The sequence below is a fragment of the Macrobrachium rosenbergii genome, chromosome 43 (genome assembly GCF_040412425.1).
Source record: "Macrobrachium rosenbergii isolate ZJJX-2024 chromosome 43, ASM4041242v1, whole genome shotgun sequence".
In the NCBI taxonomy this organism is placed as follows: domain Eukaryota; kingdom Metazoa; phylum Arthropoda; class Malacostraca; order Decapoda; family Palaemonidae; genus Macrobrachium; species Macrobrachium rosenbergii.
The window spans coordinates 34,490,551-34,505,426 of record NC_089783.1 but is presented as its reverse complement, the minus strand read 5'-3'; the positions used below and the strand labels follow the sequence as shown (position 1 = coordinate 34,505,426).

The 14,876-nt window shown below is 36.3% G+C and overlaps 2 long non-coding RNA genes across 2 annotated transcripts; one reads left to right on the top strand and one right to left on the bottom strand.

The window, feature by feature from the left end:
• Positions 1 to 2,179: 2,179 nt before the first annotated feature.
• Positions 2,180 to 3,563, bottom strand: LOC136828526 (uncharacterized). The gene is made up of 3 exons (XR_010850084.1): positions 3,428 to 3,563; positions 3,171 to 3,275; positions 2,180 to 2,633 (listed from the first exon to the last, which is right to left on the bottom strand). It is a non-coding gene; the product is annotated as an uncharacterized lncRNA (long non-coding RNA).
• A 5,167-nt stretch (positions 3,564 to 8,730) lies between these two features.
• LOC136828525 (uncharacterized) lies at positions 8,731 to 13,148 on the top strand. Its single transcript, XR_010850083.1, has 3 exons — positions 8,731 to 8,870; positions 10,355 to 10,475; positions 12,824 to 13,148. It is a non-coding gene; the product is annotated as an uncharacterized lncRNA (long non-coding RNA).
• The last annotated feature ends 1,728 nt before the right edge of the window (positions 13,149 to 14,876 follow it).

The following is a 14,876-nucleotide window of genomic DNA, read 5'->3' as shown; positions in this document are numbered from 1 at the left end:
ATTTCCGTATAAACAACACTGTCAATATCATAAAGATATGACCCCCAAGAAATAATGGGAATTTTTCCCCTGTGAGTTTACTGCCGGCCACCATAAATGTGACTTTTTTTGTGACTTTTTCCTAGCCAAAATTCGACATTTTTCCCTGACATTTTTTCCTGCGACTTTATCACCGGCCACCTACAAAACAAAAAAGTCTTTATTTCTACGCTCATGATGCTGCATAGAGTGAAATTTTAGGCGTATTAAATTTTGCTACGACTAGCTATGTGGTGGTCCACAGCATTCATATTAATTCTCAAAACGCTGTAACGTCTGCGCATTGTTTGATAAATGTACATTTCTGTTTCACACACTAATTCCTAGTAGCACAGGATGAAAACCCTTAATTATAAAGGATTCCTGTTCATCCATAATTAAATCAAATAGAAAAAGCATTTCGTTGTAATTAGTCAAGGCCTCTGTCGAGTAATTTAAGTCTGTTCTAAGGATACTGATTTGAATTGAATCGAACTGAATATCGAACTTAGGCCAAAGGCCAAGCACTGGGACCTATGAGGTCATTCAGCGCTGAACCGGAAATTGGCGGTAAAAGGTTTGAAAGGCGTAACAGGAGGAAAACCTTGCAGTTGCACTGTGAATCAATTGTTAGGAGAGGGTGGAAAATAAGATGGAAGAAAGAATATGAAAGGACGTAGCCTACAGTAAAAGAACGAAAGGCGTTGCAGCTACGGCCAAAGCACGTTGCAAAGAACCTTAAGTAATGCCTACAGTGCACCGAATGAGGTTGACGGCACTACCCCCAACGGGAAGGATAAGGATTTGTAATCAAACCTATCGAAAATAAAATCTACACTATTGCCCAACAATACTAACAAATTAATAGCTAGAAAAAATTAAATTGTATCTGTTCGTAACATTAAATATTCGAGAAATATGTAGTCATTTACTACACTAAGTCTATAATCTCAAATAACTCAATTGTTCTGCAAAATGCTTGCGTGGTCAAATGCACCCACACAACATAGGCGTCCTTTTGACGCTTTTGATTGATTACGATTTAAGAAATTAAATTTAAATATAAAATTATGCCAAAAGGTAAGGGCTGGCACTGATGAGATCAATTCAGCTCTGTTAGACGAGAAGCAAGACGGAAGGAAGTGAATACGAACGGAGATATAGCCAAATGAATGAAAGGTTGCAGCTAAGAACTAGACTTTGAATATATAATTTAGGGCAAGACCAGACCCTGGGATCTGTCAAGTCAATTCAGCTCTAAAGCGGAAATACAGTAAAAGGGGTTGAAACTTGAAAAAGTGTAACATGAGGAAAACCTCGTAGTTTCACTATTTAATTGTTAGGAGGGGGTGGACAGTAAGCTGGGGGAGAGAATATGAACGGAGAATATGAACGGAAGTACGGTAATACAAGCGGTTGCAGCTAGGGGCCGCAGAGACGCTTCAAAGAACCTGAAGCAATTCTTACAGTGCACCACGTTGAGGTGCTAACATTACCAAGACCCTGAGGAGATAGCAAAGTTGAGACACCTTTAGGACAAACTCAGGAACCTGGAAAGGTTACGCAGCCCTAAGGCGTGCAGTTTAAACTACAGACAGGGTTACTAGGTTCCCCTGTCAACTTAAAGTTAAACCTTACTACTTAGTCCTCTTTGACGCCTTAGAACACAGTGGTTAATGGGCCATTATCATATTGGCAATGCAGCTTTATTTTAATGGCTACTACAAAATGTAGTGGGTAAGAGAAATAAAAAACTGAAAACCTTTAAGCATCTGTCTTGGAACACCTCCCCCCCTAATTTAATGCTCTTATACAAAGGGTGGTTTTTATTTCTATTAAATATCTGAAATTTTTTTTTTTGACCAACACTTGATTCCTTTTCTAAATTGAAATTGTAACCTGAAATCGTAACAAAGGAATCATATCTTGACAGTTAAAAGTATTTAAGACCCAGTATTGAAAAGGAAATTTACTTTTAACACCCAGTATTGAAAAGTTTAAAATTTACTGATTAAACATTTAAAATTTTTTCTTATTACCAAGCCAGCAAAGAACTAAAGAGCCCAAGACTTCAATCTTTCATACCTAGAAAAGATTCCACCCTCTCATTCACGTTAACTAAATATGAATAGGACTGTCGACTGAAAGGAAAGTACAAGAATGCTGCATATGGACGTATAATTAAGCATTTTATTTATCACATTTTAGAATTCGGTAAACACCTTACCTACACAAGTGTAGGTTGTAGACAGTTAATACGGCCACTAAAGTAAGGAACTTACTGGTGAATTATTCTTGCCTTAACATGTTACTTTTGCCTTAGCATGTTAAATTTCGCCATCACAGCTCCCAAGGCTGTCAGGTGACGAAACCATCAGTTTCTTCCAGAGTGGCTCTGTAGCCACACTTCATAATAGCTATCACAATGCTTCCAGGAATATTAGTAAACAGACGGCAAGGGCTGCTTGGTAGCCGAACTTGGTGCTAGCACAACGCTTCCACTGTTTAGTAGCCAGACTTAATCAGCGCCGTGCTTCCAAGATATTGCTGTCGGTGTTCCCAGAATTTATTTGGGACAGTCTTCGTAGCTCGCTCGAGTTATTTCCACCAACAACCTGTAATGAAAATGTACTGTTAATCTCACTTTCCATTAATCACTCCTTTATACTTTGGATCTTAAAAGTGCATGTAATATTCCAAAATTAGTTTAGAGCAAAATTAATGACCTTGAGAATATGAACCATCTTTAAGCTTACTTAAGAACAGATCAGACTACCGTTCTTTTACATTTACAAATACTAAGAACTCAAGCAAACAAAATAAAAAAAAAAACCTCCATTACAATTAACAGTACGACAGTGGGATTTTGAAAAATTCAGGTAACTTTCTTAGCACGGATAATTCAAACCGCTCAAAAACTAATTTTCACTAACCACTTAAAATTTTAGGTTAGACACCTAGCGAAAACGTAAGATCCCTGATCCCTCATCCCTCAAACCTCCGGAGTGCAAGCCCCCCTCTGAAGTACAGTAGACACCGTCTACCGTACGCCAGAGAAGCTCCTCCCCACTTCAGGGGCACCGCCCCTGAAGGGGGAGGATTAGCTTGCGGAGGGTTTGGTTTGAGCATACTAAAATAGGAAAGTCTCTTACCGTTGGTTTTTGAATAATAGTTACGGATATAGTCCCGGGGAATCTGAAGGTCCTAGACACCTGGTACGGCGAAAATAAAGCTGAAGTCGTCCATTCACAGCACTCCTGAAAATTAAGACATGATAAACACCAGAAATAGAAAACGCAAAACATTTAAAGTATAAATATACCAAACACTGGAACTCCATAACTAGAAATACACCAAAAACATAACATTGAAAATCATTCAACTTGCTTCACGACAAACAAGCGCAAACCTCAAAGTAGACTTAGACTCAGCAGTACATATCAGGAACTACACAGTTCCCACGGAACTTCACGACAACCGCAGCTGAATAACACTTCGCCAATGACCTTTTCTATGTCCTGTTAGGCCAACAAAATGCTTACCCCCAAGAGCCAAGGAGGAAGGAGCCTAGAAGTATTCTCTGACTTCTCATTCGTTCATTCAACGACCACCAGATGGCAGTGACTATAGTGCATTCTGTCGAAATGCGAACATAGCATTACAGAAGTTTGATAAATTAACGCAAAAGATACAGCAATGGGCGACACACAGAAAAAGGAAGTACAATCAAGAGAGAGAGAGAGAGAGAGAGAGAGAGAGAGAGAGAGAGAGAGAGAGAGAGACTGTTAGCAAATATAGGAAAAATATTTGAATGCTAGGCTCCAATTATTGCATTTTGATTACTGGTACTTTGTAAATCCCTCCTGGGCCATGGTCCATATATATGTTAAATATATATATACATATATATATATATATATATATATATATATATATATATATATATATATATATATATATATATATATATATATATATATATATATATATGTATATGTACAGTATACATATACACTGTGTAAATCCGAAGTTAGCTTACTGAAAGCAGGTATCGGAAATCCGCTGTCTGGTTGTGAACGGAGTAAGCGGATTTATCTCGTCCATTCTTTTCCTGTGAAAATCAATTATGGCAAGTCTATGGTAAATGGTGGCCGGTAATAAAGTCACAGCAAAAAAATCACAGGTAAAAAGTCACAATTTTGTCTAGGAAAAAAGTCACATTAATTCATGGTGACCGGTAATAAAGTGGCTGGGGAAAAATTTACAATATTTCTTGGGGGTCATTATCTTTATGATATTTACAGTCTTTTTTTATGTTTTTAAGGTAATTCCCGACGGCCTTGTACTAAACACGCCGCAAAGGTGGATACATACCGGGTTAAAACCCTTAGGGGTCACTGTCTAGTTAAGACTGACTTTTTTTCCTGTGACTATTTTTCTGTTACTTTTTTACCTGTGACTTTTTACCTGGATTCATGGCAAATATAATACGTTTAGTATCAGCTGTGATTCATATATGGGGTCGCCCCCTTGTTAGCAGAAGTTTAATTAGGCTAATAAAGGCAAACATTACGGATAGTAACATCCAATATACTATTTACCACATGAAAAGCTTGTTAATGGTACCAAATATAAGCAAATTTTCAAAACACGATGGAAAGTCTGATTTTTTCTTTTTTTACAGAGGCTAATAAAACCAAATTGATAAATTTCAAGTAGAAATAAATATAAAGATGATAAAAAAATTAGACTATAAGGAAAGGTGAGCTATCAAACAGTCAATTCATATACTGTACAATGCCGAACATATGGTTTATAACATAAGACTGAATAAATCTATATATTGTAATAAGATTATAGCTATAATGGCCCAAGTGTTACAAAGTATATAATAGGCTTCTCCTAGGGGAACCTTGCAGTGAACGGACAAGGCTATTTTGTGCCGAGTCATTTTAACGCCGTACGAAATGGGGTCATGGGCAAAACATCCTGGCTACATTCTTATCATTATTCTTAAGAATGACACGGGCTTCTATATTTAAATCTGGTAAAACATCATGGCTATAATCTGATCATTGTTCTTAAGATGAGGAAGCCTTCTATATTTGAATCTGATTCATGCAGTTTGTAACTAGATGTAATACGACATCCTATTTTTAGGCCAGCGCTATGAGAGCCGTTAATCAGCTCAGTAGTCCGGTTAAATTATTTTAATACTAATAATACTAACAACAACAACAACAACAACAATAATAATAATAATAATAATAATAATAATAATAATAATAATAATAATAATAATAATAATAATAATAATAATAATAATAATAATAATCACTCATAGTAGCACGAGTCTTGAAGACACAAATCCACAGTTATGTATATGTACATATGTTTAAAGATAAAACTGTACAGATAGCTTCCCAAACAGCTACCTGAAAGCTATCTATACAGTTTTATCTTTTAAACATATGTACATATATATAACTGTGGATTTATTTCTCCAATAATAATAATAATAATAATAATAATAATAATAATAATAATAATAATAATAATAATAATAATAATAATAATAAACACCAACTTACTCACGGCTTTTAGACACTAAAGCGTGACGTAGCAGGTTTATTTTAACTCCTTTTGGCTCTATTTTCCTTTGAAAATGTTCATTCTTAACAACCAACCTTCAATTTGAAAAGTCTACAAGATCCTACATTTTCACTCACTCCACCACATCCAAACTTATCCACCACACCGTTAAACTTACTAACGCAAGTAGGGACCCTTAACTTAAACCAGTTAAGTACAAATACACCGGGGCCCACCATTAATATTCTTAATAGTGCTATCCTTAAAATTTCTTAAATGCAACTTTATTAATAACTCCGAAACTTCTCAAGATGAAAGAGTAATTGGGGGAAGTGGTTATTGGGTCGGTAATCGTACTTACTTAACTGGTGTCGGTGAATTGCGTTGGCGTAGCTTAATGAGTAAATCGTGTACCAGACAGATATAGCAGTGGATAGGTTTGGATTCGTTGGAGTGATTAAAAATGAAGATTCTTGTCGACCTTTACTTTCTAAAAACAAAAAAAGTAGCTTGATTATTGGAAATGGATAGTTTAAGAGTGGTAGAAGGGTCTAAGGTTAGCAGAGAAGCTTGTTATGTCTTGTGTAATTGTTGAACAGTTGTAAGTAACTTGGTGTATAGGATATCAATAGTGTATTAAATAATAGATCAGATGAATCAAGTTGAAATATAGTAGCTTGTGTCATATTGATTATGATGATCAGAATTTAGCATTGATCTGTTTACCTACAACTGTCGAACAGTTATAAATGATTGTATAGTATATAAAGAGTGCACCAAATTATAAATTGGATGAATCATTTAAATCTATATAGCCTGTGTCATATTAAGTATGATCAGAATTTGGCATTGATCTTTTTACCTACAACTGTCGAACAGTTATAAGTTATTGTATAGTATATCAACAGTGCACCAAATTATAGATTGGATGAATCATTTAAATAAAGTAGCTTGTGTCATATTAAGTTTGATGATTAGAATTTGGCACTGATCTGTTTACCTAAAACTGTCGAACAGCTATAAACTGGTGTATAGTATATCAATAGTGCACCAAGTTATTAACTGAATGAATCATTGAAATATATAGTCTGTGTCATATTACGTATGATGATTATAATTTGAGTTCTTCATTGGAGGGGTGGGTAGAGCTCTCGCTGTTGGCCCAGCGTTCGAGTGTCCGACCGGCCAGTGAAGAATTAGAGGAATTTATTTCTGGTGATAGAAATGAATTTCTCGTCATAATATGGTTCGGATTCCACAATAAGCTGTAGGTCCCGTTGCTAGGTAACCAGTTGGTTCTTAGCCACGTAAAATAAATCTAATCCTTCGGGCCAGCCCTGGGAGAGCTGTTAATCTGCTCAGTGGTCTGGTTAAACTAAGATATACTTACCTTTTTTTATCAGAATTTGGCATTAATCTGTTTACTTACAACTGTCGAACAATTATAAATTGGTGTATACTGTAAATATTGTAGCTTGTGTCATATTAAGTATGATGAGCAGAATTTGGCATTGATCCGTTTACCTACAACTGTCGAACAATTATAAATGATTGTATTGTACATCAATAGTCCACCAAATTATAGTTTGGATGACTCATGTAAATAAAGTAGCTTGTGTCATATTAAGTTTGATGGTTAGAATTTGGCACTGATCTGTTTAGGATTTGGCACTGATCTGTTTACCTAAAACTGTCGAACAGTTATAATGTATAGTATGCCAGCAACACATTGAATTATAAGCTGGATGAATCAAGTTCCAACATAGTAGCCTGCTCTTATTAATTATTATGTTTAGAATCTGGTACTAATCTTTTCACCTAAAATTTTATCTCATGCGAGATCAAATGATTTAGCACAAAATAGCCTAGTCAGTTCCCTGAAAGGTTCTCACAAAAGAAAGACTATTATGTATTACGGTAAAAGCTTCAATTATTACAGCTATACCACATTACAAAATACAGTCGACAAGCTTTTAACTTTATAGAGCCATGTCTAGCATTATAGCTAAGAAAACTGTATATATATTTCCTTATATTCCACATAGAAAAAATGGTTAACTTTATATTCCACATTTAAAAGAAAAGTTAATTACCTCTCCTTGGAGTTAACCACTATTCTTTCGGTTTCCAGAACTATGCTTTCGTTTCAGTGGTGGTGTACCTTTTTGCATTTGCTTTTAAACTTCAGTCATCTGGTATAAACATATTTCACCCGCTGTAAACATTAAGCATTCGGAAGCAACACTTTTCAAATGGTAACAACAGTTCAGCTACTTGCTTATGTCTTACTGTTAAATGCAAATGTCCAGTTTCATTTGGAAATGACAATTCTCATATTTGCATTATGAATGACCACATTTCATTTGGTTTTGACAAGGATAAGGAAAGTTCCCTGCGGTTGAAATATTCCATTTCTTGATTATACGCTGTAGCGGCTGTGCAGAAAACTCGATTGCGCCGAAGAAACTTCAGCGCATATTTTACTTTTTTTTTTATTGCCCCTACTCCTCTACTAGAACTTAAGCTAACAACGGATTGACCCCACTAGTTAATCGCAGCTAATATTCAACTTATTCTAATTTCATAGAGCGCCTTATTTGATTTTCATGAAAGGAAAAATATGGGCGGGATGAATCCGCTTATTTCATTCACAACTAGACAGCGAATTTCCGAGATGTGTTTTCAGTAAGGTGAATTGGATTTAGAGACATGAGACTTGCGTTATATTTGGAAATAAATAACATCTGTGTCTGATATCATACATTGCTTGTTAGTCATGAAAAGGAAACGAATACAGGACCACAGATTAGGAGGGAATAGGTAGTGCAATTCAGCATGATCCGTAAGGTCTACATTTAGCTTTCAGATATTTCTCTCTCTCTCTGTCTCTCTATCTCTCTCTCTCTCTCTCTCTCTCTCGTCGAGTTAGCTTTAGCATTCAGATGCTTTTCTTGTAATCGCTGAAAGTCTCTCTCTCTCTCTCTCTCTCTCAGCTACGCTTCCTTATTCTATTCATGATTTATTTTGGCGTTTTTCGTGATGATTTTGAGAGCGCATTGTTATCACTGCCATCTAGCGGTCGCTGAATGAACGACAGAAAAATCAGCATATTTCCAGGCTCCTTCCTCCTTGCCTGGCGGAGGTGAGCATTTCGTTTGCCCTAAGAGCACGGTATTACGGTAATGGGGCGTTTGCTAGTATAGTATACCTGTGGTTAACGTGAAGCTTCGTCGGTATTGGAAAGTTCTCCTGTATATAAGGTGAGAGATAATTTTTGCTGTTTCTTTGTTTGTTGTATATTTTATGGGTTTAGTGACTGGTGAAACGCTGTTAGTGGTACATTTTCAAAAGTGTTTTTATAGGTTTTAGTAACCGTGATGTTTTTCAAGCTTGTATCCTGTATATGTGGAAGTTATCTATTGTATAATTCTGACTTTTGTTCATTTTTTCACTCTGGTTTATTTGGAAGATATAAGAACGATGATAGAGATTTTAAAGCTACTTCAATTTGAGTGTTTTTTTATTGTATGATTACTAATTACTGAACGATATTTAAAGCTGCTGTTTAGTATTCTGGTTAGGTGTCGTATTTAAAGCTGCTGTTTATTATTCTGGTTAGGTTTTATAAGTTCGTGTTTGTAGAATACTGATTTCTAGTGTAATTTTTTACAATTTTGGTCGTATGTGAAAGTTTTAGTGGATGGTAGTTATAAGAATTTTTAAGTTATGGTTACTTTTGAATTTGAAAGTTACTTTCCAACTATGACCAGAACTTTGAAACTTGGGAATTAGTAAGAGGTTTAAGTTCTAATGGCTACTGAATCTTTAATTCTACTTCTCTTAATGTAGGTCACGTCTGGGTTTTGAATGGTACTTGCCTCAATGTAGGTCACGTCTGGGTTTTGAATGGTACTTGCCTCAATGTAGGTCACGTCTGGGTTTTGAATGGTACTTGCCTCAATGTAGGTCACGGCTGGGTTTTGAATGGTACTTGCCTCAATGTAGGTCACGGCTGGGTTTTGAATGGTACTTGCCTCAATGTAGGTCACGGCTGGGTTTTGAATGGTACTTGCCTCAATGTAGGTCACGGCTGGGTTTTGAATGGTACTTGCCTCAATGTAGGTCACGGCTGGGTTTTGAATGGTACTTGCCTCAATGTAGGTCACGGCTGGGTTTTGAATGGTACTTGCCTCAATGTAGGTCACGGCTGGGTTTTGAATGGTACTTGCCTCAATGTAGGTCACGGCTGGGTTTTGAATGGTACTTGCCTCAATGTAGGTCACGGCTGGGTTTTGAATGGTACTTGCCTCAATGTAGGTCACGGCTGGGTTTTGAATGGTACTTGCCTCAATGTAGGTCACGGCTGGGTTTTGGATGGTACTTGCCTCAATGTAGGTCACGGCTGGGTTTTGGATGGTACTTGCCTCAATGTAGGTCACGGCTGGGTTTTGGATGGTACTTGCCTCAATGTAGGTCACGGCTGGGTTTTGGATGGTACTTGCCTCAATGTAGGTCACGGCTGGGTTTTGGATGGTACTTGCCTCAATGTAGGTCACGGCTGGGTTTTGGATGGTACTTGCCTCAATGTAGGTCACGGCTGGGTTTTGGATGGTACTTGCCTCAATGTAGGTCACGGCTGGGTTTTGGATGGTACTTCTCTCTATAGGCAATATTTGGAATTTTTAACTTAATATTTAGCTATTAGTGGTGCTTCATACTTTGGTTCATTTATGGTCTTTTTCAGATTGCTGTGCTGTTTCTGCTGTGCTGTTTATGGAAATACTTAGTCCAGCCACACTCAAGATTTAGTCCAGCCACTCTCCCCAGGACTACACTCGTAACTATGCTTTATTATAGAACAAAAGGTGAGACACTTTCCTCTTTTAGTGTACTCAAATCTATTTTACTCAAAACTAACACGATGCAAGCTTATCCTCCCCCTTCAGGGGCGGCGCCCCTGAAGTGGGGAGGAGCTCCTCTGGCGTACGGTAGACTCAGTCTACCGTACGTCAGAGGGGGGCTTGCATCCAAAAAATTACTAACCCCAAACAAAACTTAAACTTAGTGGGAAAACTGGTGTTAACGAAATGGTCGTTATCTTTCAACTTTAAGTCTTTGTAAACTTAAATATTTTAGGGTTACTTTTGGAGTGTAAAGCTGGATAGTTTAAGGGTTACTTTTGGAGTGTAAAGCTGGATAGTTTAATGGGTACTTTTGGAGTGTAAAGCTGGATAGTTTAAGGGTTACTTTTGGAGTGTAAAGCTGGATAGTTTAAGGGTTACTTTTGGAGTGTAAAGCTGGATAGTATAAGGGTTACTTTTGGAGTGTAAAGCTGGATAGTATAAGGGTTACTTTTGGAGTCTGTGTGAAGTTGGATAGTTTAAGGGTTACTTTTGGAGTCTGTGTAAAGTTGGATAGTTTAAGGGTTACTTTTGGAGTCTGTGTAAAGTTGGATAGTTTAAGGGTTACTTTTGGAGTCTGTGTAAAGTTGGATAGTTTAAGGGTTACTTTTGGAGTCTGTGTAAAGTTGGATAGTTTAAGGGTTACTTTTGGAGTCTGTGTAAAGTTGGATAGTTTAAGGGTTACTTTTGGAGTCTGTGTAAAGTTGGATAGTTTAAGGGTTACTTTTTGGAGTCTGTGTAAAGTTGGATAGTTTAAGGGTTACTTTTGGAGTCTGTGTAAAGTTGGATAGTTTAAGGGTTACTTTTGGAGTCTGTGTAAAGCTGGATAGTTTAAGGGTTACTCTTGGAGTCTGTGTAAAGCTGGATAGTTTAAGGGTTACTTTTGGAGTCTGTGTAAAGCTGGATAGTTTAAGGGTTACTTTTTGGAGTCTGTGTAAAGCTGGATAGTTTAAGGGTTACTTTTGGAGTCTGTGTAAAGCTGGATAGTTTAAGGGTTACTTTTGGAGTCTGTGTAAAGCTGGATAGTTTAAGGGTTACTTTTGAGTCTGTGTAAAGCTGGATAGTTTAAGGGTTACTTTTGGAGTCTGTGTAAAGCTGGATAGTTTAAGGGTTACTTTTGGAGTCTGTGTAAAGCTGGATAGTTTAAGGGTTACTTTTGGAGTCTGTGTAAAGCTGGATAGTTTAAGGGTTACTTTTGGAGTCTGTGTAAAGCTGGATAGTTTAAGGGTTACTTTTGGAGTCTGTGTAAAGCTGGATAGTTTAAGGGTTACTTTTGAGTCTGTGTAAAGCTGGATAGTTTAAGGGTTACTTTTGGAGTCTGTGTAAAGCTGGATAGTTTAAGGGTTACTTTTGGAGTCTGTGTAAAGGTGAATGGGGTAAGGGTGGGTTTTGGAGTCTGTGTAAAGGTGAATGGGGTAAGGGTTACTTTTGGAGTCTGTGTAAAGGTGAATGGGGTAAGGGTTACTTTTGGAGTCTGTGTAAAGCTGGATAGTTTAAGGGTTACTTTTGGAGTCTGTGTAAAGGTGAATGGGGTAAGGGTGGGTTTTGGAGTCTGTGTAAAGGTGAATGGGGTAAGGGTTACTTTTGGAGTCTGTGTAAAGGTGAATGGGGTAAGGGTTACTTTTGGAGTCTGTGTAAAGGTGAATGGGGTAAGGGTAACTTTTGGAGTCTGTGTAAAGGTGAATGGGGTAAGGGTAACTTAAGGATTAATTTTGATTTCATTTTGCCTTCAGTGAAGTTTTCCTGGTGAAACCTTAGTTTTTGATTAAACTTCTTTGAAATTTAATTGCTTTGAAATTTAATTGCTTTGAAATTTAATTGCTTTGAAATTTAATTGCTTTGAAATTTAATTGCTTTGAAATTTAATTGCTTTGAAATTTAATTGCTTAAAGTATTGAGTCACCTTTTTAAACATTCATCTTTTAGTATTTGAATAAACTTTAATTAAAAATTGATCAATTGCTTAAATATTAATCCATTGTTTAATCAAGTAACTTTTTAAAAAAATCTGGTTAACTTTTTTGCTTAACTTTTTTTATTAACTTGTTTAAATAAGTCCCAATTTTGAGAAACTTTTCCATACGGGCTTAAATCTCTCTATCTTTTAATGAGTTTTAAAATTACTTGTTAAAATTGATATTTTACTGTGTTTTGGATTAGTTAGCCTTTGTTAGCTTTTGGTTTTTGATTGTTTATCTTTGGTTAGCCTTTAGCTTTTGATTGCTTAGCCGTGGTTAGCCTTTAGGTTTTGAGGACTTGAGTTGAAAGATAAGTAAATTGTGGCCATTTACTGATCATTATTTAAATTGCAGGTTGTTGGTAAGAACAGCAAGAACAAAGTTACAGCCATGGAAGCACTGGGATAGCTACATTAGTTTCATCAAGTTGACTTAACGAAGATACTACGACGACAATAATTATTAGGATAGCAATGAAGATACGACAGCGACAATAGATATTAGGATAGCAACGGCAGTTTCATTTTCTCAACGAGGGATAATTAACCAGGATGACTGGTGTTTTATCAAAGGTTCTTGATAGTAAGTTATTTTTAAATGGATGACTTAAAATACATACTCCTGAGTATATCCGAAGGAGCTGGTGGTGTTAATAAAATTACATTTATCTAGATACTAATTTCTGTACTTTCCTTTCAACCCAATGAGAATTCTTGGTTTATATACGTAAGTAGTTTGCAATTGACCTGGAACTTGCAGTGCAAAGGAGGCTGAATTCATTGAGTTTCTGAATCTATAAATGGCTGTAATTAAAGGCATTTCTGACTAAGTGTTAAAAGGTTGTCACTGACAATTTGATAAAAGGCGTGAGTGCTATTAAAGTGGACAAAACTTACTTTAGCTACCATCAAATTTTGTACAATTAAATCTAGACAAAGCTTCATCCTGAGTTTTCTAATTCAGGTTTGGGGAAAGCCTTTGAATGATTCATAAAATCAAAGGTTAACTTTGGGAGGTCTCACCCTTCAGAATAAAAATATTGTCAGTTAAGGAAAATTGATGGATTTCATCCAGCGTTTTCAGTTGTCTAAATCGGTTTTTTGATAGATTAATCTTGAAAATCTGTCAAAACAGGGTAACGTAGGTCAATTTCAACCCTGCTAAATACTCGGTGAATAAGGTAAATAGCTTTAATCCAGCGTCTAATTTAGGTTTCTGAACAAAGTTTTGGTGGATTAGTTTTCTGGAAATCAAATCTGGGTAGCGTGAGGAAATTTCACCCAACTGAATAAGATGCTTAACCTCGTGAGTTAAGGTAAATTGTTAAATTTTATTCAGTTTTATAATTTAAGTTTCAGAATCACTTTGAAAGATTTAGAAATAAGTTGGTTATCGTAGGGACATTTTAACCTACTAAAAGTATTCAAAATATTCAAAATATTCTACCCCGTGAGTTAAGGTAAATTGATTAATAATGGTATTGATTGCTTGTAAACTGCTTGTAAACTGGATGGTTCTTTGGCTGGTAGCCGAGGTGTGATGAGTTACATGTGTGCAAATAGCCATTAAAATAACGAAGGCAATACTGCCAAAAAAGCTCTTGGCAAAAGTATACATTGTGCTCTATGCTCTCAAGGAGGTTTAGTAGTAAGGACGAACCCGAATGAAGACCTGGCAGGCAATTTGATAGATAATGCTCGTTCATTCCGTGTGGGTGACTGGCTAGTGAAGCTGTTAAAAGGAAAACGTCTAATCTTGGACTGTTCCTCCGACAATTCCTCCAATATTTTTTTTAAAAATTCGTCCAGAAACTTTAAATTTGGTTTTAATGGTAGCTTTTAGTTTTGACTGACAAATGCGTTGATTCTGACTGAGAAATGAGTTGTATTTATACTTTGAATGTTAGACTCGCTCTTAAGCGAGGATTTTTCACAACTATTTTTTGCAGTTTATCTAGGTTGAGATCTGTATCTTACTACTAGAAATGAGAGCATGTGCGAAGCAGTAACAGTATTAAACTGCTCAGATGTAAAAGACAATGGGGAAAATTTCATGGTAATCCTAATTCTACTTATTTTGGGATTCACTTCCGAAAATTTCTTCCTGAAATATTGCAATTGAAGTCAGTATCCTTATGATACAGGGTCATGATTATAGTTATCCAGAGTATAGTTTAGAATCTTGGTGCCAAAAGTTGGCCTACTGGGTGAGTTCACTGATGCTCCTAATTTCGTGACAGAAGGGAATACTCCACCGGGAGGTAACGCTTAACGTTTCGGTATTAGTTTCGTTATAGTTTAATGAGGCTAAATTACAGCTTACTCAGTCATTTAGGTATATAATTTAGGTACGTAATTTGCATACAAATTTGTTACAGCGCCAGTGTTTTGAATTCCTCCAATACCTT